The 14,588-nt window shown below is 34.9% G+C and overlaps 1 protein-coding gene across 1 annotated transcript in view; it reads right to left on the bottom strand.

The window, feature by feature from the left end:
* The window catches only part of mtgo (miles to go), a 234,234-nt gene extending 224,461 nt beyond the window's left edge, over positions 1 to 9,773 (bottom strand). Inside the window, exon 1 of the mRNA XM_089651521.1 lies at positions 9,395 to 9,773. The gene's annotated coding sequence lies outside the window, so the exon portion shown is untranslated. The remainder of the gene's footprint in view (positions 1 to 9,394) is intronic.
* Positions 9,774 to 14,588: the final 4,815 nt, after the last annotated feature.

Here is a 14,588-nt window from a genome sequence, read left to right as displayed (position 1 = left end):
TGCATTCCGTTCACCTCGCCTCCTCTCAACTCCCAGTTGAGAGGAGGCGGTCTGGCAATACAAACACAAATAGTACGCTATTGAGAGAACGGGTACTTTCTTATATTATGTTCTCCATTTCCTCATGGTATATTATTTGTTAAATTAAAAACAGAATTTTAGAAATATTTTAAAGCAAAACTCTACCTAAAATTTTATGTATTCGGTTTACCTCCTGGGAATTGATTATTATTATAATAAATATTACTGTGGGGAGGTGGTCTGTCAATACGAGTACAATCTTGAAAGCATGAGTTATTATTGTTGGGAACGGAGTTCTTCTTTTATATCTTCTACTTTTCCTAGAGGGATATTTTTTGCCAAATTTAGTCGAATTATTTCTTAGAGGGATATTTTTGCCAAATTATTTTTAGCAAAACTCAACTGTAACTTTGTTGTGTATTATTTAGTTCCAGGAGGCAGACAGTAGTTGTGGGGAGGCGGCTGTCGATGCAAGCACAAATACGTTATTAGAAATATTTTTCGAAAACGCGTGCTTTCTTTTATGTCTTTTTTTTTTTTTTTTTTTTATTTTTTTATTTAGGAGAAAAAACAGATACAGATGTCAATTGACAAGAATATACAAAACATCAACTAGAGAATTTACCTGCATCCAAACTATTTCTCACGAATTAACTTAAACAGCAGTTAAAAACATTTACAAATATTTTGACTTATAAATAGGGGAAAAATATATACATAAGAATATTATTTTACAAATAGAGATATGAAAGAAATGCGCAATATCCTTATAAGAATTTACAAATTATTTTTGAAAAAATTTAGAGAGTAAAACAAAAAAAAATATATATATATATATATATATAAATAGATAAACAATGTTAAACAGAAATTAAAAAATATATACATATTTAAACAAGTATGTCTAAGTTTTTTACTGTGAACTTTGTAGGAAAACAGTCTTCATTTTTCTACTAAAAGTAGTGCGTGTATCAAAGAATAAGTCAGAGTCCTTGAGGTTTTGGTTCTGATTAAGTGATTCGCACATTCTTCTGATTGGATCCCTGACACCAGCATTTGTACGCGTCCTGCTAATGTGGAATAAGTCGTTAAGCCTTGTTACTCTGGGTGGTACTTTGAAGTTTATTAATTTCAGTAAGTCGGGACAGTCAATAACGTTGTTACAGATTTTATACAGAGTCATGAGATCAAGGTATGTTCGCCGGTTAGATAGAGTGGAGACTTTATAACTCGAGAGCATATTTATGTACCCGCGTTTGGGTGCGCTCATTCTGTAATTGAGGCAACGCAGAAATTTCTTTTGAATACTTTCAATATTTTCTTTATAGATATCGTAAAGTGGATTCCATATGGAGGTGCAGTATTCAAGTTGAGAACGGACCAGAGTGTGGTAAAGAAGAAGATATGTTTCAGGTTTTCGAAATTCACGGCTGTTTCTGATGACAAATCCTAGCATGCTGTAAGCTTTATTCACAATATTATCAATGTGCGCATCGAAGTGGAGTTTGGAATCAAAAAGAACGCCTAGATCTCTTATACAGTAAACGCGCTCGAGTAAATAATTACCAATACAATAATTGTGTTTGATAGCGTTGTGGTTTTTAGTAAAACTTATTTGTTTACATTTATTGTAGCTTAGGTAAATTTTGTTTTCATTGCAAAACGTTTCGAACCTTACTAAGTCGCTTTGTATGAGCAGACAATCGTTTAGATTCCGAACAATGGCAAATATTTTTATGTCATCAGCGTACAAAAGATATAAACAATGCACGAAACATTTAGTAACAGTGTTAATAAAAAGAATAAACAACAGCGGACCCAGGATTGACCCCTGAGGCACGCCAGAAGTAACTGGTTCCCATGTAGAAGTGTGTCCTCGTAATGATACGGCTTGTTGTCTTTTTGTTAAATATGAGATAAACCAACGTAATAAATTTCCTCTAATTCCGTTGTACATAATTTTTTTGATAAGAATAAGGTGGTCAACCTTGTCAAAAGCTTTTTTGAAATCGCAATATATTGCATCTACCTGGTGGCCTCGATCCATACTAGTAAATAAGAAATTTGAGTAAATAAGTAAATTACTCATGGTAGATTTGCCTTTTACAAACCCGTGTTGTTGTTCAGTAATTTTGGCAGCAAGCTGGGGATATATATTGTTATGGACAAGTCTTTCCAATAGTTTAGGGATCGCCGAGAGAATGGATATTGGTCTATAGTTTTCCACTCTTTGACGCGAGTCACCCTTGTGGACCGGTATAATATTATTCATTTTCTTGTCCCCAATCAAGCCCATTAAAAAAAAAAATAATGTGTGATATGTCATCAGCGTCTTAATAGGCAAACAATATACCTATATCATAAAATACTTCAACTACGCCATTAATAAATAATAAAAACAAGATTGGCCCCAAGTAAGAACCTAATGAAAATCCACCAGTTGCCTTAAATTTACGATAAATATGATGCATAATCATATTAGATGTAAAAATTGATCTGTAAAAGTCCAGTTGGTAATAAATAATTGTTAGCAAAATGCAGGTATTGGACCAGGAGAACAGGAGCGCAGAAGGAAAGAGGACAGGGTGGTAATGATCTGAGCTAAAGCTGTGAGCAGGGCACGCACAAGAGGAAAAACTCAGTGGGTACTAGAGCCAGAGGTAGTATAATAAGCGGTATAGTCACACACAGGCTCAGAACTGGCTAACCGTTAGTTACTCCGACCCGACCATCGCACGTCGCACCCCGCGGCCCCATCTCAACTGAATTCCATCGACATCGCATATATTTTGTATTACCTAGTTCCACACTGATGCCTGCATTTCGGTGTACTCTCTACATATATTCTGTTTCCTTCATTACTTCAAGTTGCCAACAAGTCCACAAATTACTCATTATCAAGTGAGTAGCGGGCGCAGGCATGCTTGGTAGCTTTCCGTAAACAGTTGTACTATTATTATACTAGCAACATTCAATATTTATTTAACGGCTTTCAAAGTATTAAGATTTCTAATCATTTAATCGAAGATCTAAGTTATAAATTGCAAAAAAATCTAAAATGCAGGCTAGGTATATTAATTTTTCTATCTACTTCATCATTCCTTAGGCTCCTCCATGCCTCGCGATTCTGCAGGATCTGCGGGCATCAACATATCGGCCGCCAGTGATGCCTACTCACAAATTATGATCGCTAAAATGCGTTCTTATCATGAAAATTGGTTGGACTTGAAAGTGGCGAGTGTCGAGTACACTTACAGGTATGATGAAATTGAACAACTTTAAACCTTTCTTCTTTAGAAAGGTTTAAAGTTGATTGAACTAAATTTCATATTAAAAAATATCAACGGTATTATTGTCACCCTGTTCATCTAGCTCATTCCTTCCCGTAGACTCCGAAATAATCATTGCTGTTCTTCAATCAACACTCTACTAAGGATACATTTCTCCTCTGTCCAGAATCTCAAGACACTTCTTCTCTAATACTTCATCGAAATCTTGTTTAGGTTTTGACTTAAATACAATTTCTAGACATTTAGTTTCAAAAGAGTTTTTTAATTTCGCTACCGGTTTCATCACATCCGAATCATCAACTAGCGTTTTTAAAACTAAATTTATTCAACTAAAAAGTCGGGTAAATTGTAAAATCGGGGTAGAGGGAGTAGAGAGTTGAAGGGAAAGTGGAGGATTCAAAATAAGGAAACACGGTTAGCAATGATTTACAGGGTGCTGTTGTTTTGTTCTCAAAATTTATTTTGCACATTTTTTTTATTTAAAAAGTTTCCAAGGCGGAAAATTAAAAATATGTATTAATATTAGTTTGTTTAAAAATGATTTTTTTCTTTATCGAATCCATGACCTGTTTTCAACAAATGATTGGGAAAGTAAGAGTAGTTATTATTCCGTAAACACAGTTCATGTTCCCTGATCCTAATTTAGTAGCGAAATATTAAAAATAAGTAAGAAATGTGCATTACAAAATAAAACTCTTAACAGCAAAATTGACATTAATTTATTTATGCACATCTTTGTAATAATTTTTATTTTTCCGCTTCTTGCATAATGTGGTCTCCTTTCACAGTCATCCTCTGTTTTTTTTCCATTCGTGTGATTTTAGGTATATTGCTTTTATTTTTAAATTTTATATTAAATAATTAATAAATAAATTGGCTGGGAAACATGAAATATTTATTTAGCGAACATCAGTTAGAAATGAAGAAACAATGTAAAAGTGTTTATGGTACCTACGTACAACACTACATATTATAGCAGAGCTGCAATTTCGATTTCTTGATATTTATGGCTTAGATCATTGATTGAATATCAGATTTCATAATACTCCACTAAAAGCCGTCAAACTAGATAGGAAATCGTGAAAATTACTGGTGTTATAAAGTAATATGTAATATCGCCACAGCGCGGCGTGTAGTAAACCAGATTATAAATAGTGAGGTTACATCCATCCCAGAGCCAAACTAGAAATACCAAGTGCAAAAGTCTATTGAACAAGATACAAAAGATATGCAAGTGGTGGTAAGCTTCAAACAGATTGCTCAGAGTATAGCTATGGATGGTATAGTCCATGCGAGCGGGATGCCATAAATAAAACATTAGACGAGACTGCTTAGCGTCTCCTTGTATGGGGATTGTCGTGGCAAATGACAACATAACCGTTACACGTTACACGTTACAAGTTACAAGCAGTGGTCAGTGGATAGTGGATTGACATTGCGGCCTTGATCAGTATCGGTGATCACAGTTTCCTTGACATCTATGGAGGAGATCATGTCAACTGTTGAACATTTTGCAACTCCATTATTCCGAAAACATTATTATTTTCTTGTAAAAGTATGTATATAATTTGACAATGAGTAAGAGTGATAAGCCGTTTGGCACTGAATCCTGATCCAGAAGTAACGGGTTCAAGACCAAGTGTGGGAAAAATATATATATGCTTTTACCTTTATTCAATGACAAGATCTGAACAGCCAAGTTACTACCTTAATCTTCTTTTTCTCTTTTTCTCATTTTCCATTCCCTTTACCGCATTCTTCATCCTCATAACATACCCAAATTATTAGTGAAACAGTCCCACTTATCTGAATATTATGGTACGTCGCAACCTCATGTGAATTCAATTGAAATAATCATGTATTGTTTCAAAGCTCTTTCACACAAACGAAGATTTGAATTGCATAAGTCTAAACTTAAACTTAAGGACCATTATCTTCATACCCCCCACTCCCCCTCTCCAATCCACAATACACCCATGGGAATACCACAATTCCACCGACTCCGGGCATTCGATGTGCGGTATCACACAAAAAATGTCAATTCCAATAATACAATTATTCTAAATTGATCGAAAGCAGTCCCTCGCTGTGAAAGTATCAAAGCCGTGAGAAGCTCGAAAGTTGAAAGTTTTCATTAAAATTCACGAGGCACACAGGCGATTGTGCCAACAGGCATCAGACATTAGGCATCTGCTATCAGTCATCGGGAATCAGGCTTCAGAAATCAGGCACCCTTCAGCTCTGTGCCGGTTAGGCTGACTGCAAGGCAATTAGGCAATTACTCAGGAATTCAGCGGTCTGCTGCTAACGGAACATTTTCTGTGGAACTGATGCGAATACTGTAACCTCGAAACTGGCATAGCCTGCAACAAGGTATCTATTATATACGAGCTTTACTTCAAGTGCTGCAGGCTGTAGGCTAAAGGGACCCCTTTGCGTACCATGGCAAATATTTATAAGTAGGTATAATTTTCGTAGAAGACTAATCTAAATTTACTTTGATTTGATTTGAAAAGTCCTATTACATACGAGTGGTTATTATACATTAGAAAATATATATTTTATAGGGGTGGCATTTTTGTTTTGTTTTGGCAGGCGGCGGCACCCCTCGCGGAGCCCTACGATCGCATCCTGACGCGGTTCGAAATTGAAAGGAGCCGGATCCTTTTTTATGAAAACTGAAAGGTTCCGGTTCGTTTTACAACGGAACACTTTAATTTACGTTTGGGGATTCGAAGATCCGATATAACTGGATCGCCAGAAGAGCGGAAGTTGACTACATCGCAATGTGAGATGCGCGGAATACGAGTGAAATTATAATGATTTGAGTTGCTGACATACTGTTACTATTATAGATAATATTAGACCACACTACTGTACTAATAATATTGTACTATTATGGATAATATTACTAGGAAAGCGTGCAGCGCAAATTTTTAAGATTTATTAATTTCAAACTAGACACAAATTCACCACATAAACGATACATTGTTATTAAATACACTTAAGGCGATGCACTACGTCGTGTAATATTTTAAATTGAGCCGCTATCAATAACAACCCTTACGTAGATGGCGATAAGGTTTAAATTCCCGCTTAACACCATCCGCCTGTTTTGATTTGTGCAAGAAAAAAACATGGTCGAAAAGTGCCTTTTATTTTATTTTGTGGATGTTCAGGCATAAATATTAAAAAATTTTCCGATCATTTTATAAATAATTTAATTTGCCACATTATACAATAAAATTATAACCGAAAATGGGTTCGTAAGTAGGAGATTTTGATATTTAAATAAATTTTCATAGGCCATACATAATTTTTTTCTGAGGCCAAGATGTATTCTACTCGCAGTATTGAATTAAAGCATCTTAAACATTTCTAGGTGACCAAATTTTCAAACCAAAAACACATGATTTTGCATTACTACGTATGGCATCGCCTTAAAATACATACTTAAAAAATATATTGAATTTTTTTGAAAAATATATTTGCACTCCGAACTCCTGCACCTCAAATACCTACTACGGTACCAAATAGAACTACTGGGCAAATATATTATTCTGCAACAGTCATTCCGGGACCAACTCCCACATACATGCACCTGTTTCTTTACAACAAATTCACTTCAAATAACGACATATTTTATACATATAAGTTTACCGGTATTTAAAAAGTGTATTTACATAAAATAATTAAATTTACGCCATCTATGAAGGAGTAGATTATAACCCACGTTACGTTTACACAAACGGATAACTACCAGTAATACCAAGCGTTATGTATATTTTTTCAAAGATACTATATTGTATTTGCATTCCTTTCTTCAAAGAATTGAGTTTTTGTACGGACAAAACTATTCATTCATATCCACATTGCTTTTGTGCGGACGCAAACAAATAATTCGTCTTAAGGCGAAGCTTAATGCTAAATCACTATTTTGATTAATCTTTATAACGAATTGGTGTACATTATGAATACCAAAAAATATGCTTTAGATAAATTGAAGGTTTTCCTATCATTTCGCTTGAGTAGAATACAAATAAAATAATAAATTACTCAATAAAAAATATAAATGTAAACTACTAAAAAAATCATTTTTTTAATAGAAGTGTATGAACGCGTGAAGGAAACAACTTTAAAAACATACAGTATTATAGCTAAAATTATCTATGACAGTTTCACTTGATTAACTTTTTTTCTTTCTTATAAAATTATTTACAAAATAAATAAAAACCAGTTTTGTGCTTGAAATTGAACGATTCTAGACTCCGTTTGTCAAGAGATTTTAATGCCTATTGCCTACAATATAAGGTATACCGAGATATACACATTTTTGGCTTGTAGCTTCCTCTTAATATTTCAAAGCATAACTTGCAAAAAGTGTGTGTTTATAAAATAGGATAGAATAGGTTACGTTTACTGTTAAATGGATAACTACTAGTACAACCGAGCATTATGTCATTATTTAGTTTTCTTTAGTTATCTAAACCTTTAATAGCGACATAATAGCGCGTGTTGATTTTACGTCCAATATGGCGCTGTTTAAACTAATTATGGTTTTACCTGTCACAGGTGAGAGCTATATAATTTACGTATATAAAAAAACACGCGTATTCGAATGCTACGTTATGTCAAAATTGAAGTTTGAAGAACTTTGGAGATTTAGGATTTTGAACAAACGAACAATTAAATTATTATTTATATATTATAAATATACTAGCTGTACTCCGCCACGCGTTGCTGTGGTTCAGTCAGTCCGTGCAGACAGAAAAACAATAGCATCCACAGTTTACAGTGATAAAGTTTGTGTTGATCTGAAGGAGTAAAAACTCTCTAATGGTGAGCTCTTGCGTCATGAATGTTGCAAGGTTTTTTCTTTTGAAATTTCTAGGTCGGCGAAACTATAATAGTATGCTCGTAATCTCATTTTTATCGTGGGCTATTTAGGTTTTGAAAATAAATATGACGTAAGTATTCAACAATACAAAACGCCAATATTGTTGTTCCAGGTTTATCAATTGTAATAGGTACCTACTTTAAAGTAATATTACATTATAAATAAGTAGGTACTTGGATGTCTATGTCTTGGATAGACATATCCAGAAACTACTAGTGGAAGCAGGAAATTTGAGAATCTAATCACATTATGTGTAGTTGTTTTTAATTTTATTATTTGAGCTTCCATTTTCCAGTAAATCGAGTCCGAAGTTGGAATCTTTTAGGTCAAATTTGAAAAATAATCGGTCGCTACTATCGTCTCCAAAATTTTTTTCAACTCCTGTGTTTACGCTGAAAAAAGTAAAAAAAGATATCTAAATGCTCAGATAAAAAAAAAAGCTTTTTGCGTTCTCCTATTACTAGATTAACACTTACCTTGTACCGTTGTGCCACTAGTTTCCGGACACCGTCTATTAAATTTGATAAAACATACGCGAAATTGCGAACATTGTGCAATATTGTCAAACCGATTACTGCATTTAAAAAAATATATATTAATTAATAATATCCTTTAAACTTAATATTTTTATAGTTAGTGATAAGAGATGAATCTACCAGAAAAAAAGAATGCCCGTGCGTTGCTTATTGCTTATATAATATTAGAGATTGCAGCGGTAAGCTGGTTGAAGGAGTAAAGTGCTGAATCAGTGTCAGACACCCAGCCAAACAACCCCATGGCTAGCATATGGCCCAGCCGGGGTGGGCTTGACATTTGGCACTTCCACTCTGACATTTGCCCGGGGGCAGGTACGGAGGGGGCGGCATATGGTGCCTGCCACTCGATACTGCGGGGAAGACCACCTATTCGCAACACTGACTTTGTTTACTAACAGATTTGTTATCGTCATTGCGCTTATTACTGCATAGGTATATGTTGTTAATACGCCGGTGAACACAATATTTTACCTGGACATAAATACTATTCCATATGTTAGGAATTATTTCGATTGCGGCTGTTCGCAGAGATATTAGAGAGTGCATGATTATAGCGGGCCGGATTTCGCGGAATTAGCGCCAAATGCGTGTGTTGTTTGTTTGCTATAAAAACATTACAGTAAAGTCAAAACGATGGAGAATTTACTCACAGAATATGGTAAAGTGCTGCCGGCCGGCACTGTCACTTCCACTTGGCACAACAATCCTTCTGGAAGTAGAAGCGGGCGTATATGGATGTGGATATACTGGCTATTAACAATTGAAACCGTTAAAACAGGCGCTTCACTTTAATTCGATCAATTTGACGAAACGTCAGCGGCTTCTTTGTTTACTGTGTAAGAAGTCTTCTAAGACCGCTGCTCCAGTTGGATAAGTCAACGATTCCTGATCGCCAATGATTAGTTTGCAGCCAAACGTTTTGTTATCAAAAAATGTCAAAACTTCAAAGTTACAATAACATCAAATTAACAATAATTTACAAGGGCGTTTTTGACAGCAGCACTAAACAAACCACTCGCTCCCGTCGTAAACCGGCGACTAGCGTAGCGACTAGAAAAGGAGAAACGCGCGACGTGTCACCCGAACGCGGTTCGGGAAGGTTCGGGCTCCGTCGACTGAATTCGGGAAACTTCGGTTGCCCCCAGCGTCCGAGCGAAGTCGAAGTGAATGCCCCCGTCGCGACACTCAGGATAACTACCACGACCTACAGCAGACTGCCAACTACAACTTCCATTCTCCATACTTCCATCTTCAATGCTTCCATCGCTCCATCCAGTTGGCAATGTTGGCAGTTGTTCAGCCTTCAGACTGTTCATCCACCGCCAGCAACCGTCATCCGATGGCTGCAGCGGAACCTGCTACAAATCTGCAACCGAAACAAACCAAGCAAGAGAAAGAGACAGGAGGCTCACGCGGGATGTCTTCTTGCGATTATTTTACTCTGTCGTAACTATCATTGTTCTATTGTTCAGTAATACTATAATAACAAAAAAAAACATATTTTTTCTTGATCTGACCCAGTGATCCTGTAATTGAAAATATCTGATTAACAAATTGAAATAAACAAAATATCGTCGAAAAAAGTTAAAGTCGTCTTTATTGCCATCCCCATCAATATTGTAATCTACATTTCCCACCTCATCTGAGTTATGTTAATAACCTATGTCATAGAATCTATGAAATAGGTCATTTTATTTCAGATTTATTTTCTCGGTATTATTATTTACAATATACCTACAAGTGTTAAGGGACGTATTTTATTTCAGATTTATTTTCTCGGTATTATTATTTACAGTATACAAGTGTTACGGGACGTATTTTATTTACTTTAACCAGAGATTACTGACATTATTTGGAGAAATATTGGTCTCCGGTGACTTTTTTTAACATAGAAAATCAGTAGAAATTGGACAGCTAGGGTTGATGTGATGGGTTTGGCGGTTACTCGGCTGAATGACCAGTAACGACACGTGAAAGAACTTTTTTAAATTTTTTAATTGAAAAAAAAAAAAAATTTAAAAGTCACCGGAGACATAAATTTCATTAACATTTTTTACTCAAAATAATGTCAGTACTAGTTGAAGTAAGTCAAGTGTGTCCCTTAACACCCTGTATACATATTATTACTTACTTTTTAAGATGTCATTATTTGAGCTTGAATTTCCTTACCAAAAACAAGAGCCTCGTCTCTTTATGGTGAGGAAAAACTATTATTTTTTTTCTTTATTATACATATATATATATATATATATACTTCTCTGTGTAACATGTAATAAAATTGATGAGGTTGGAACGTGTCATATTAAACAGATCAGTAAAAATAGGTTGTCTATGTGATAACAACCCAAAGTTGAACGGACTTGAACTTTCATTAGATGAATGGTATTAATTTATAATAATATAATAGATACGATGGAAAGCCAGCATACTGCATTACCGACGACGAATGAACGCAACCAGTTACAATAAAATAACGAACAACGTACTAACAATAACAACTAACAATATAATAGATACGATGAAAAGCTGGCATACTGCATTACCGACGACGAATGAACGCAACCAGTTACAATAAAATAACGAACAACGTACTAACAATAACAACTAACAATATAATAGATACGATGGAAAGCCGGCATTCTGCATTACCGACGACGGATGAACGCAACCAGTTACAATAAAATAACGAACAACGTACTAACAATAACAACTAACAATATAATAGATACGATGGAAAGCCGGCACACTGCATTACCGACGCGCGACGACGAATGAACGCAACCAGTTACAATAAAATAACGAACAACGTACTAACAATAACAACTAACAATATAATAGATACGATGAAAAGCCGGCATACTGCATTACCGACGACGAATGAACGCAACCAGTTACAATAAAATAACGAACAACGTACTAACAATAACAACTAACAATATAATAGATACGATGAAAAGCCGGCATACTGCATTACCGACGACGAAACAAACGCAACCAGTTACAATAAAATAACGAACAACGTACTAACAATAACAACTAACAATATAATAGATACGATGAAAAGCCGGCATACTGCATTACCGACGACGAATGAACGCAACCAGTTACAATAAAATAACGAACAACGTACTAACAATAACAACTAACAATATAATAGATACGATGGAAAGCCAGCATACTGCATTACCGACGACGTATAAACACAACCAGTTACAATAAAATAACGAACAACGTACCAACAATATAAAAATATCACGACGGAAAATCTCAACCACCTGCACAAACCATCCAGCATCCCTCATGAACGCCGGTACCCCTGCTAAGACACAAAACGTAGCGAACCACTTTGGTAGAGATTTTGGTAATCCAATTAATGGTTCCTGGGGCGGCGGTACCCAGAACCGCCTCCCAAATTGCTTAACATACAATTCAATACACGGGCACATACCTATGGCATCCCCAATTGGGATAGATGGTATTGAGGAAAAGAAAGAGATAGCTAAATCATATTTACTTCTTCTTTTTTGTTATGTCACGGCCGTCGAATTTAACATTAATACGGAAATTATCGTGACATTTTTTTGTGTATACGCGAGTGAGTTTTTTATTTGTAACTTTTGATAACACAATCATAACAATAGAAGTGCGTGATAATTTACACACATCTGAATTATTGACAATCTCTTTGATGAGCGATACGCGAAATTGAGGCCGAGCGTATCCGGTATTAGATGAAAAATAAACACTGTATTCATTTATCTCCTCAGGCTAATTTGTTCGGTTTTGGGTACAAATAGTAAATATTTTCGCTTTTCGAACTTTTAGAAATAGCAACTAAATGGTGTTATGGTACGTATAGATTTGAGCCACGAAAAAAGTCCGAAGCAACTGCAAGCGGCGTTTCGCGCCATTTGCGGTTGCTCCGTTCCGTTCCTATAAGTTGAGGTTCACCTCTTCAGTTCGGCTCGCGTATGTATACGCAGCACTAGAAAGAGAGAAAAAAAAAAACAAACTTTATATTCAATAGAGAAGTTAACCACAGAATATTTATAATGTACACCTCCGTAAAACCAAAGGTTCCGACAGCAATTTGAGAAAATATTATAAAACTTTTAAAGAAATTTTATTAATTATTTTTATACGAAACGAGAAAAAGCGAGGTAATGATACTTTTGTCTAATAATTTTTTTTTTTTGTATCATTCATTTCATTTCAGTATTTAGTTGAAAAAACGTAAGGTGAGCCATTAAAACTTTTTATGATTCATTTTTTAATTTTATTATTTAAAAAAATGTACGTTTATTTCTAATAATACAATTTGAAAGCGTATTTCACCACCTTTCAAAAACCGTTTTTAGTTTTCGGATACGTTCAGAAAAATTCCATTTATTCGGATTTTATTGAGAATCTGAAATACACAAAAATTCTCCGACTTTCTGACAGAATCTTAAAGAAATATAACGGTCAAAATGCCAGAGGCCTGAAGGGTTAAATATTTCCACCACTAATAGTATAATAATGGTAGAATAATTTTGAAAATTATTTTGTATTGTTGAGTAAGTACCTACATAAATAAAAAATGGTCCAGTCATTAGTGGGTGCTGAAAAGGGATTTGCTGTTTTTCTGATTACGAATCTGATGTTTTCGAATAAAAAAATATTTGGGATTGGAGTAAAAAGAAGGTTATTATAAAGGTTACCTTATTATAACTCAAAATTATCTACTATGGAAAAAACATTATTCTATACTAAATTAATCTGCATAAAATTTCCTATAATTTAGGTACTTAAGGCCGAAACACACTGAGCCGTGTACTGCTGGTTGTAGGTTGTAAGTATGGTTGTAGCCGCTGAAAACCGCCGAATAAATATTAATTCGCGTAAAAAGGCCAGACCAGGGGTATTTAACTAAGCTTTGGCCTTGAAACTCATTTGAAACCGCCACGCCCACCTCAAAATTCTTATAGAAAACGAATAATATGGCTAAAAGCTCAGATCTCATTGGTGAGAACAGAAGGATTGGTTTGATCTCTCGCTCTCTACCATAATGACTCGTGTAACAGAAAGAGATGACGGAATTTTGCCGTTTGACAGTTTCAAATCATTCAAACATTCAAACAAAATGTGAGTGGTTTATTTATACACGCGGGTTGTCATTTGCTGCCGAAATACTATCATTTCCGTCGAAAATATTGCGTGTTAAAGTTGTTCGTGATAAAAATACAATATAAGCCAGTATAGTGTTAGCGAGTTACAAACATATATTCAACCTACCTATGTAAGTTCAAGTTTAAAGTGAATTAACAGTTTTTTAGGTTATTCGTTCGGTTTTTTGAACAATGCTTCATACTTGACATATGTCTTCCTCCACAACGTATAAATGTTATTTATTATATCGATAAACTTATTCATGTTATTGATTAGTGTTATCCTGTATTATCTTATTGTTTTGGTGAAATTAAAGATTTTTAAACATATGTAACCATGAGTTCATGAGGCTGAAAAATGTCGGAATTTTTCGTCGTACTGTCGGAAAATCATGTTTTGGAAATTTTCTTCAGTGTTTTTGCAAATTTCTTGTCATTTTGGGTTTCTTCTTCTCAGATTAACAAGTTTCATCTTAAGGAAATGCACTGTAAAAGTTTATTTTCTTAGTCAGATGAACCTTGCCCTTGGAAAACATTTCGACATTTTTCTGCTTCAAGGACATTTTTATTTTTATAATAGTTTTTTTGGGCTAGTGAATGAATAGAGTAGGCTGAGAGCAATTATGTTGTCTATGATCGCATCTTTTTTTAAATGGCCTTGAGTTTCCTCTACCTTGTCTACTGCTCTGCTCCGCAC

The sequence above is a fragment of the Hesperophylax consimilis genome, chromosome 4 (genome assembly GCF_061612785.1).
Source record: "Hesperophylax consimilis isolate HC1 chromosome 4, BYU_Hcon_1.0, whole genome shotgun sequence".
Lineage (NCBI taxonomy): Eukaryota > Metazoa > Arthropoda > Insecta > Trichoptera > Limnephilidae > Hesperophylax > Hesperophylax consimilis.
The sequence above is the reverse complement of the archived record's forward strand: the minus strand, read 5'-3'. Positions and strand labels throughout refer to the sequence as shown.